The sequence below is a fragment of the Castor canadensis genome, chromosome 1, assembly GCF_047511655.1.
Source record: "Castor canadensis chromosome 1, mCasCan1.hap1v2, whole genome shotgun sequence".
NCBI classification, from domain to species: Eukaryota; Metazoa; Chordata; class Mammalia; order Rodentia; family Castoridae; genus Castor; species Castor canadensis.
Window position 1 is genome coordinate 142682290 of NC_133386.1, and position 8863 is coordinate 142691152.

Consider the following 8863-nt stretch of genomic DNA (forward strand, 5'->3'; position numbering starts at 1 on the left):
TTTCTGTTTTCAACTCCTCAACTGTCTTTAAATAAGTGTCTCTAAGCAGAAAAACTGATAGATGAAACCTCATCTTCTATGGTGAAAAACCTTATTGGGGGAGAGACTTACTGAGAAGGTACTGAAGGGGGCACTGTGTAAGACACATAGAAAGGAGATAGAGATAGAATGGAAATAGAGATTTTATGTGAAGAAGATGAGATAGCCCATTGCTTAGTGTGTAAGAGACCCTGAGGGCATCATAGAATCTGCACAGTTCCCCAGCAGCTCCAGGTAAGACTTAGGTTGGAGAAATAGCAGAAAAATGGTTCTTAATGGGAAAACAACCCATTCCCTGTACTTTCTTCACTTTTCCATTCAAGGCACATCTTAGAAGATTGTTCTTCCTCATTTTCTACATTTCAGGACCAGACTTTCTTCTCGATCTTGCCATTTAAAATGAAAGAAGGACTCAGTGAAAAGCTTCTCAAATCCTGGATATATAGAGAAATCTAACAACACTGAAACTTTTCAGAGTTCTCTGAGCAAATGTTGTTCTATGGGATCATGGAGGTGTGTCATGGTAAGGAAGGCAATAGAACAAATGAGTAAAATTCAATCTGTAAGAGCTTTTCTCCCATCTTCTCAGGCATAATGGAGTTAATGCTAGGTGTTTTGTGCTCTGAAATAAAAGGAAAGTACTCCTTTTAAAATTTTCTAGGAACAAAATTTAATTCTAACTTTACCTTATCACATTGTCTTAGAATATACATACACAAGCCCTGGAACTAATACTGAAGGAACATTGGCAAATGTTTTTCCTATAGGAAAAGCTCCAGGCAGCATTGGGACAGTTGAAGATAGAAGAGAGAATGGCAGAGAGTTGAAGGCTGATATGATAAAGAAGAAGATATTCTAAAAGGCAAAAGTCAGTTTTTGAAACAGTTTCAATGAAGTAGTTGTGGAACCCATTTCTGACTGATCCCAGAATATATAAGAAAAGGAGTTAATATGCTGACTGTCCTATAGACTAATGCTGTCAAATTGCCCTTTTGAGAAGATATTTGGAGTTTTCACTATAATGAATCAGCTTGCTATTTTTGTCACTAAAAAAATAATAATACAAATAATCATATCAATTGAATTAAGTTTAGTTTCATTGATTTACACTTGGTACAATCTCCTTAATTTGCTATATAAAAGTAACAGTTTATTGACTAGCAGCTAGTCAGAAAAGCACATTTTGAGTATTCCTGCCTTTTTGGACCATCCCTCATTTTTCTATTCTTTCTTTAAGAGCAACTATAAGGAAGAGGGAGGGAGACTCCCCACACAATAAGCAGTTTGAAAAAGAACTTAAAAAGAAGCTGGCTGTTAATGGTTCCTGCTTTCTACATTCTTGCCCCTATATCAAGATCTCACATTTAAGCCAGGCACCAGTGGTTCATGCCTGTAATCCTAGATACTTGGGAGGCTAAGACTGGGAGGATCAGCCTGGGCAAATAGTTCACAAGACCCTATCTCCAAAATAACAAGAGCAAAATGGTAAAGCTCTACTTTGCAAGAGCAAAGTCATGAGTTCAAACCTCAGTGCTACCAAAAAAAAAAAAAAAACTTCATATTTATAGTCCATGCAGACTCAGTGGGAGTAGGTGGGACAGATATATTAACCAAGATCTCCTGGGGGCTCAGAATTGGGAAGGGAACAAATTATGGAGAAGAACTTGTAATCAGGACTTGTTGGCACAGAAACTAAGCCTCAGATGGTTATTCTAGAAATCATCTCTAATCTCTCATGCCTAAAGGGAACTATGGCTTGGAGATAGAGAAATAGAAGTATTGGAGACACATTGGTGCAGTGAGAAAAAGGGAAGGAGAACAGAACTGCTCCTCCCCTCAACTCCTCCTCCTTCTTCTCTCTCTCTCTACTGGGGCTTGAATTTAAGGCCTCAACTTTTATTTATTTATTTATTTTGGCTTTACTGGCATTTGAACTCAGGGCCTTATGCTTGCTAGGCAGGTGCTCTATCACTTGAGCCACTCCACCAGCCCTTTTTTGTGTTGGGCATTTTCAAAACAGAGTCTTGAGAACTATTTGCCCCAGCTTGCGTCCAAATGTGATTCCCCTGATCTCTGCCTTCTCAGTAGATAGGATTATAGGCATGAGCCACCTGTGCCTAGCAGGGCCTTACTCTTGATAGGCAGGTACTCTACCACTTGAGATACCTCCTATCCATTTTTGCTTTAGGTTATTTTTCAGTTAAGATCAGCCTTGGACACAATCTTTGATCCTGCTTCCTACGCTTCCTATGTACTTGGGATCACAGGTGCACACCCATGCCCAGCTTATTTGTTGAAATGGGTCTCGCTAACTTTTTGCCTGAGCTGACCTTGAACCTTGACCCTCCTGATTTCTGACTCCCAAGTCACTGGGATTATAGGCATGGGCCATTGCCCTCATCTTCCTCCTTCTGTTTAACCTGTGCAGATAGTCTTCCCAGGCACATGAGTTCTCTCCAGAAAGTAGGGGTATTGGATAGTATTCAGCTTCACACAGCCAGGAGGCCATTCTTGGACAGTTCCAGTAAGATTAGTCTCCATAAAAAAGCTGAGGCCTTGGTCCCATGTACCGTGTTTGAAGTCTGTAAAGGCAGGATAAGGATGTGAAGGACAGAGACTTAGGTTTAAGTGTTTGTGTGTGGTGTTGGGAAAAGGATGTTCCAGAGGATATCTATGGAACTTCAGAGATGAGCATCCATCAGGATAGGAAAATAGATTGGATGTGTACAAGGAGAAGGACAGATTTAATAGAACATGAATGTGGAGTAGGCTGGTCCACTTGAAAATCTGTTCTAACTTTCATATTCAAATATCTGTTCTTGAAGTTGTTGTTATTCTTGCCAACAAATCTTACACTGTCTGACAGTAAATACGTTTTTAACATTTCTATGAGCATATATTAGTTTTACAAAGAAGTTTCATTGTGACATTTCCATATATGCTTATAATATACCCTCATTACGTTCACCCCCACCGTTGTTCTACCTCATCCCACTCTCTTCCTACTTAAAATGATTTCAACAGGTTTCATTGATCTGTTTTCATACAAGTACATAAAGTACAATCAACCATACTCACTCTCCTTCACCCCCTCCATTCACCTTCCCCCCTCCCACGCCTAGCAGGTACTATTTTACACTCTTGTCCTTCTTTTTTCACGTGTATATTCATTGCTTGAATGGGTTTTGCCATGGCATTTCACCCATGAATACATTGTACTTTAATCAGATTCACTCCCTCTATTAGTCTCCCTCACCCTTCCTTCTCATCCCCTATTGTTCAATGACTTCCTGTGGGTTTCATTATGTCAAGTTCCTACATAGATGCAATGTATTTTGATATTATTCACTCTCTATCATTCCCTTTTCTTCTCCCTCCTCTCCCTAGTCCCCCCCTTTTTTACTCTTTACTCTCATACTTTCTCAGTTCCTCATTATGCCTCCTTCATTCTTTTCAGAAAAAAAAAAGATATCTATTGAATTTAGTTGTTCTACCAACAAATACTGACACTGCTTCCAGATGGATAGTTCTAACCCAATGACTGGGTCATGCCACTTCTCTTGCTAATGTGTTCCTGCAGTCTTTGTAAACCATTTAATTAGTTTAAATTTCTGAACAAACAGGAAGTCCATCATGATCAGTTCCATTCTCTTCTGAGGGCTCCTTATTTTCCATTCATTCAAACATCCCTGAATCCCAAGTGCAACCATGCAACTCTTTCCTAATGAATATGGAGGATGCACCTGAGTATTTCCCTATTTTCTCTCTTTGAATTTCTTTCTCTGAACAAGTTCATCTCCTCTAATTTCCCCTCCATAATCCTATCTATTCCTCCCATCCCTCTCTCATTCTTTCTCTACCTCTTCACCTTCAAAGACCCTCAGCATCCTTGGTATACCTGGATTGTGTACCTCAGGGCTCAATGCTGTAAGAACATTTAACTGCTTCCAGGTTCAATTCTCTCTCCTAGGATGACCCTTTTGATGGTGTGACCCCTTCCCACTATTGTTTGCCCTTAACCATGTAATACTACTCCTAAGTGGAAATCTCATTTCTGAAGAGTGAAAGAGCAAAAATCACCATTTTTCTCTGTTTGCTCCAAGTAAGTTTGCAAGTTTCTGCTGGAGATGTTGGAAAACTATAGTAGAGGATGATGTTGACTGCCTAAGAAAAAGGTAGTTTCTGATACTAGCCTCTATCTTACCTGAAAGGAGATACCTCTTTCTCCATTTCCTAGGTCAAGCTCAGGAGACAGCTGATACCCCTAATAGAACTCCTTCTTATCAAATGCCTACTTATGCCCTTTTTGCTGCTTGAAGTCTTTGGATAAAATCAGTACAAAGCCCCTTGCTGAGGTGGATCTTGCAGAAGTGGCAGGGAGCAAAGCAGTGATTAATGTCCCAGAGTTCAAAGTAGCATAGAATTTTTTCCTTCTGAACTAAAGTCAAGTTTTATGGAGGAGAAATTGTCCTGCAATTAAGTGAGAATGGGAAGAGCTGGAAGCAGTCAGGAAAAAAGTCAGTTAACTAAAATGGCCTCAACTGCACTAGAGATGACTTTATAGTGAGTGAGTGAACATTGAAAAAAGGTACAAAGTCTGTTGTTGCAAGCACATGTGACCCAAGAGTAAAACCAATGTCTTCCTTCAACAATAATGGAAAACAAGGGTCAGAAGTAAATGGGTCAGAGAACTGCCTGCCAATGATGAAACCAGCAGGCAGAGTATGGGCCAGTCAGCAGTTTATGTAGCCTAATAATCAAGTCCAGAGTAATAAAAACAAAATAAGGACACAAGAATTTGCAAGAACCACCAATCCTGAAATTCCTTTTATTCCACATTCCCTGATGACATTGATGTCACAGAAGCTTGCCCATTTGTGCTGATCACAAATTCTTAATATCCAGATCATGGACCTGTAACTGCCAACCACTAAGTATCCCATCTTCCCTGCTCTATGATTCGTACAAGGGCTTATACTGTGTTTCTCAAGATCCCTTAAGAAGTGTCCTTTTTAAGACACTTTGCACATCCTGTAGAAGAAAAGAAATAAAGTTTTAGTTCAGAACTCTGATGTATTTTAGAAAGTCTTGGTATTGAGATGACAAAAACAAGATCAAGGCCTAGGCAGATGATTTAAAGAACCAACAGGGGATCATGAAAAAGATGGAAAGATAAGATCTCCAGAGTCTAGAAGGTGAGATGCTCTTGGCTGCACAAAAGAGTCTATATTACTTCCTTCAGAGGCATCTGATCCCTGAAAAGGAAGTCACGCCTTTTCTTCCTTCCATAATCAATATTCTCTTATATTGTACCACACTCTAGGTTCTTCTACACGGTGAACACAGAAAGAATCTCCCTGACCATAAAGAGTTCAGTGCATTATCTCCAGGTTTTTCCTTTTTTTTGTGGCTCTTGGGTTTGAACTCAGGACCTCATGCTTACTAGGCAGGCACTCTTACTGCTTGAGCCAATCCACTAGTCCCAGCCTATGTTTCTTACTACTTCATTCTTTCTCCTCAGTGATCTAATTGACTTTAACTCTCACATATTATGTTGACTAGCAAATCTAGACCTGTGACTAAACTTCACATCAGATTTAGAATTCATCTGGGTGATATCCAGAAACTGCTAACTTGATTTTTTTAAAAAAAGCTTCTGTGGTGCACAGCTGTAAAACTAGCTACTTGGGAGGTAGAGATCAGGAAGATGGAGGTTTGAAGCCAGCCAAGCCAAATAAATAGTTCATGAGGCCTAAAAAAACCCATCACAAAAAAAGGACTGGTGGAGTGGCTCAAGCAGTAAGACCGCCTGTCTAGCAAGCATGGGGCCCTGAGTACAAACCACAGTACCACCCCCACCTCCCCAAAAGGCAAATATACGTTTTCTCCAACAATTTTTATTGATCTCCATAATTCTCTATCTTGGTTAAGGGCTTCGCCATCCTCCCAATAGACTAGTGTAAAAATCTCTATACATTTGTCCTTCCCCCTTATTCCAATATGCTGTTGTCACTGAGCCTAACCATTCCACTTCAGTAATTTATTTTATGAGTCGCTTCATACTCTCACCGCTACTATTTTTAGCACAGGTTAGTCTCAGGTGGGCTGCTTACACCTCATTCTTCCTGACTTTGGTGTTGTGTACATCCAAGCCCTTATCTACCCAGCTATACAGGAGATTATCCAGAATTCAAATAATTACATTTACCCTTGCTTATACAAGAATAAAATCAAATACCACAGAAGAGATATTTATTGCATAAAAAGAAGATTAGCCCACACATTACCGGACAACCCCTATTCAGTACCTATTCTGACAATTTTAAGCAAACAAATGCAAATTGAGTTTCTGGTAGCTTCTTTATAAAGTAAATGTTCCACCCTTTCATTATCCTCTTTGTGTCAAGGTAGATTTCAAGCACAAAAATTTAATTTTTAAAAGTATATGAGGTGAGAGAGGGTGAGAGTTAGTTTGTAAGAAGAGGGTTCTCAACTTTGTGAGGTGATGTCAAAGAAATAAGAAAGAGCAAGAAAAACTTGTTAGAACTTGAACTTACTGAAAGATAAAATGACATTCTGAAAACAGCAAGTAGAGTACAATGTTTAACTTGAAATCTGAAGTAGCCATAGTCTCAGAAGAAATACAAGTCGAAAAACAAAAGTTGTATTGAGTGGGAGTATTTATCACATTTATGGACAATTTGATTTATTCATTAATTTGTTCTTTTAAAAAGGCTTTTGATGAAGGGAGAGTTTGAGGAGTTACTTCCTGTGCTAGATATCAATCTTCCTATGAAACTTTTTTTTTTTTTTTTTTTTGCAGTGCTGGAGCTTGAACTCAGGGCCTACAGCTTGAGCTACTCCACCAGCCCTTTTTCTGTGAAAGGTTTTTTGCAGATAGGGTCTCGCAGAACTATTTTGCCTGGGCTGGCTTCTAACCGAGATCCTCCTGATCTCTGCCTCTTGAGTGGCTACGATGACAGGAGTGAGCCACCAGCACATGGCTGAATCTTCTTTTATTGTGCTTGTTTCTTTTTTCAGCTTTAAGCTCTTGCCAAGCTCTTCCTTTGGACTTCTGCTCTGTCCCTTTAAGGAACTGTCCCTTGAAATATATGTTCCTTCAGTGCACTCCCCTAGATGTTACTGTTTCTTGGCATTCTTTATTCATCTCAATTCTCTCATTTACTCTTCTTAATATCCATCATTATGATATATTATATCTCATGAAAAGTAAGAGTCAGTTATTCTTTTTTTTTTAGGGAAGAACGTGAAATCAGTGAACCACTACCACAAATTATGCAGTCGAGTTTCCCGCATTTGTGGAAGTCACAGGGGTCAGTCAGCACATTCAGAGTGCAAGGAATGAGCCTCAGCCTGGGAAAACCACCTTCTTGATGGTGGTATCTCCCCTGCCAGGTTAAGTATGAGAGTCAGTGATTCTTAATCTCCACCTGCACACTGTCACTGAATTATATATAGAGAAAAACATTTATTTCACAAACCCATTCCTTCTATCTATAGTTTGTAACACCTAGTCAAACATTTTTTTCCTCCACATCAAAGCAACCGTCAGACATTTCATTTTCTTGGTTTTAGACATTTCTGTAAATCTCCAGGTCTTTTCAACATACTTCACTACTGCTATGCTGGTGTAAATGCTAGGCAGTTTGGGAGGATACAGGAGAATCTCAGGTCATAAGCAAGTGCAGCATCACTATGACAATTTGGGTAGGGACATCCATACCTAGAAACTTTATGATGGGAGGTGGTCTGAAGAACATTTTGTTCAGTGTTTTAGCCTTGTGGATATTTGACACTCACTAGAATAGTGATATTTGTGTACTTCATTTGAGATTCTAGGCTGAAGGTATTGCTCAGTGGTAGAAGGCTTGTCTGGCATGTGCCAGGCCCTGGGTTCTTTCTTCAGCATTGCAAAAACAAAAACAAAACTGAAAATACAAGGCAATTCCAATAACCTTCCATTTCCTAAAGAACTATTCAGGGCAATCTCTTGATACTTAAGTCAATTCTCCCCCATGTTGTGCAACCTCTGTCCAGCCTTTTATGGACATCCAGGGCCTAATTCCTCTATGCTCCTGCCCCAATCTCCTTCTAAGACCAGGTGACATTCATCTGCTCAGTCTCCTTGGGCAGGAAGTTTGGCATTCTTTTTTCTTTTCAGAGTTGCTGTGTTATTGAAACATATACCTACAGCTTCTAAGCTCTATTAGTTTTGCATGTACGTATGTATAAGGACTTCAAAAGAAAGAAAATGGCTCAAGTGGCAGAGCTTGCCTAGCAAATGCAAGGTCCAGAGTTCAAATGTCAGTACCACCACCACTAAAAAAACAAACAAACAAAAAAAACCACCCAAAAATAAATGGTCTCTCAGTTACGTAGGTTGAAATTACAGATACACAGATATATAGGTATATATGTAATTTTAAATGGATAATTTTATTTCTTTGGTGTGGTTTCCCTATGCAGTCAAGGCTGGTCTGGAACTCACGATCCGCTCTGCCTCACCTTCTGAGTACTCAGATTACAGGGTGTGCACCATGAGTGCGTCACCACCCCAACCCTAATCTGATAAATTTTAATGATCTTCTGGCAAAAGTGGTCATCTTTTACTCTCTCGTATAACGTTAGATATTTTGTTTATTTAGACATTTTAATATGTCAGTAGGAAATACTATCTCTGTTTTTAAATTTTGATATGATGTTGGAAAGTTTAAGTAAGTGGACGATGATTTGTAAGTGTCATCGCTGGACTCAGGTGTCTTCAGGACTTGCTATTCATCAGGGAAGAGGAGCAGCTTTGCAT

The 8863-nt window shown here is 39.4% G+C and overlaps 1 non-coding gene across 1 annotated transcript; it reads right to left on the reverse strand.

Annotated features, from left to right (window-relative positions):
- Positions 1–7297: 7297 nt before the first annotated feature.
- On the reverse strand, positions 7298–7464 carry LOC141415776 (U1 spliceosomal RNA). The gene has a single exon (XR_012440730.1). It is a non-coding gene; the product is annotated as a U1 spliceosomal RNA (small nuclear RNA).
- Positions 7465–8863: the final 1399 nt, after the last annotated feature.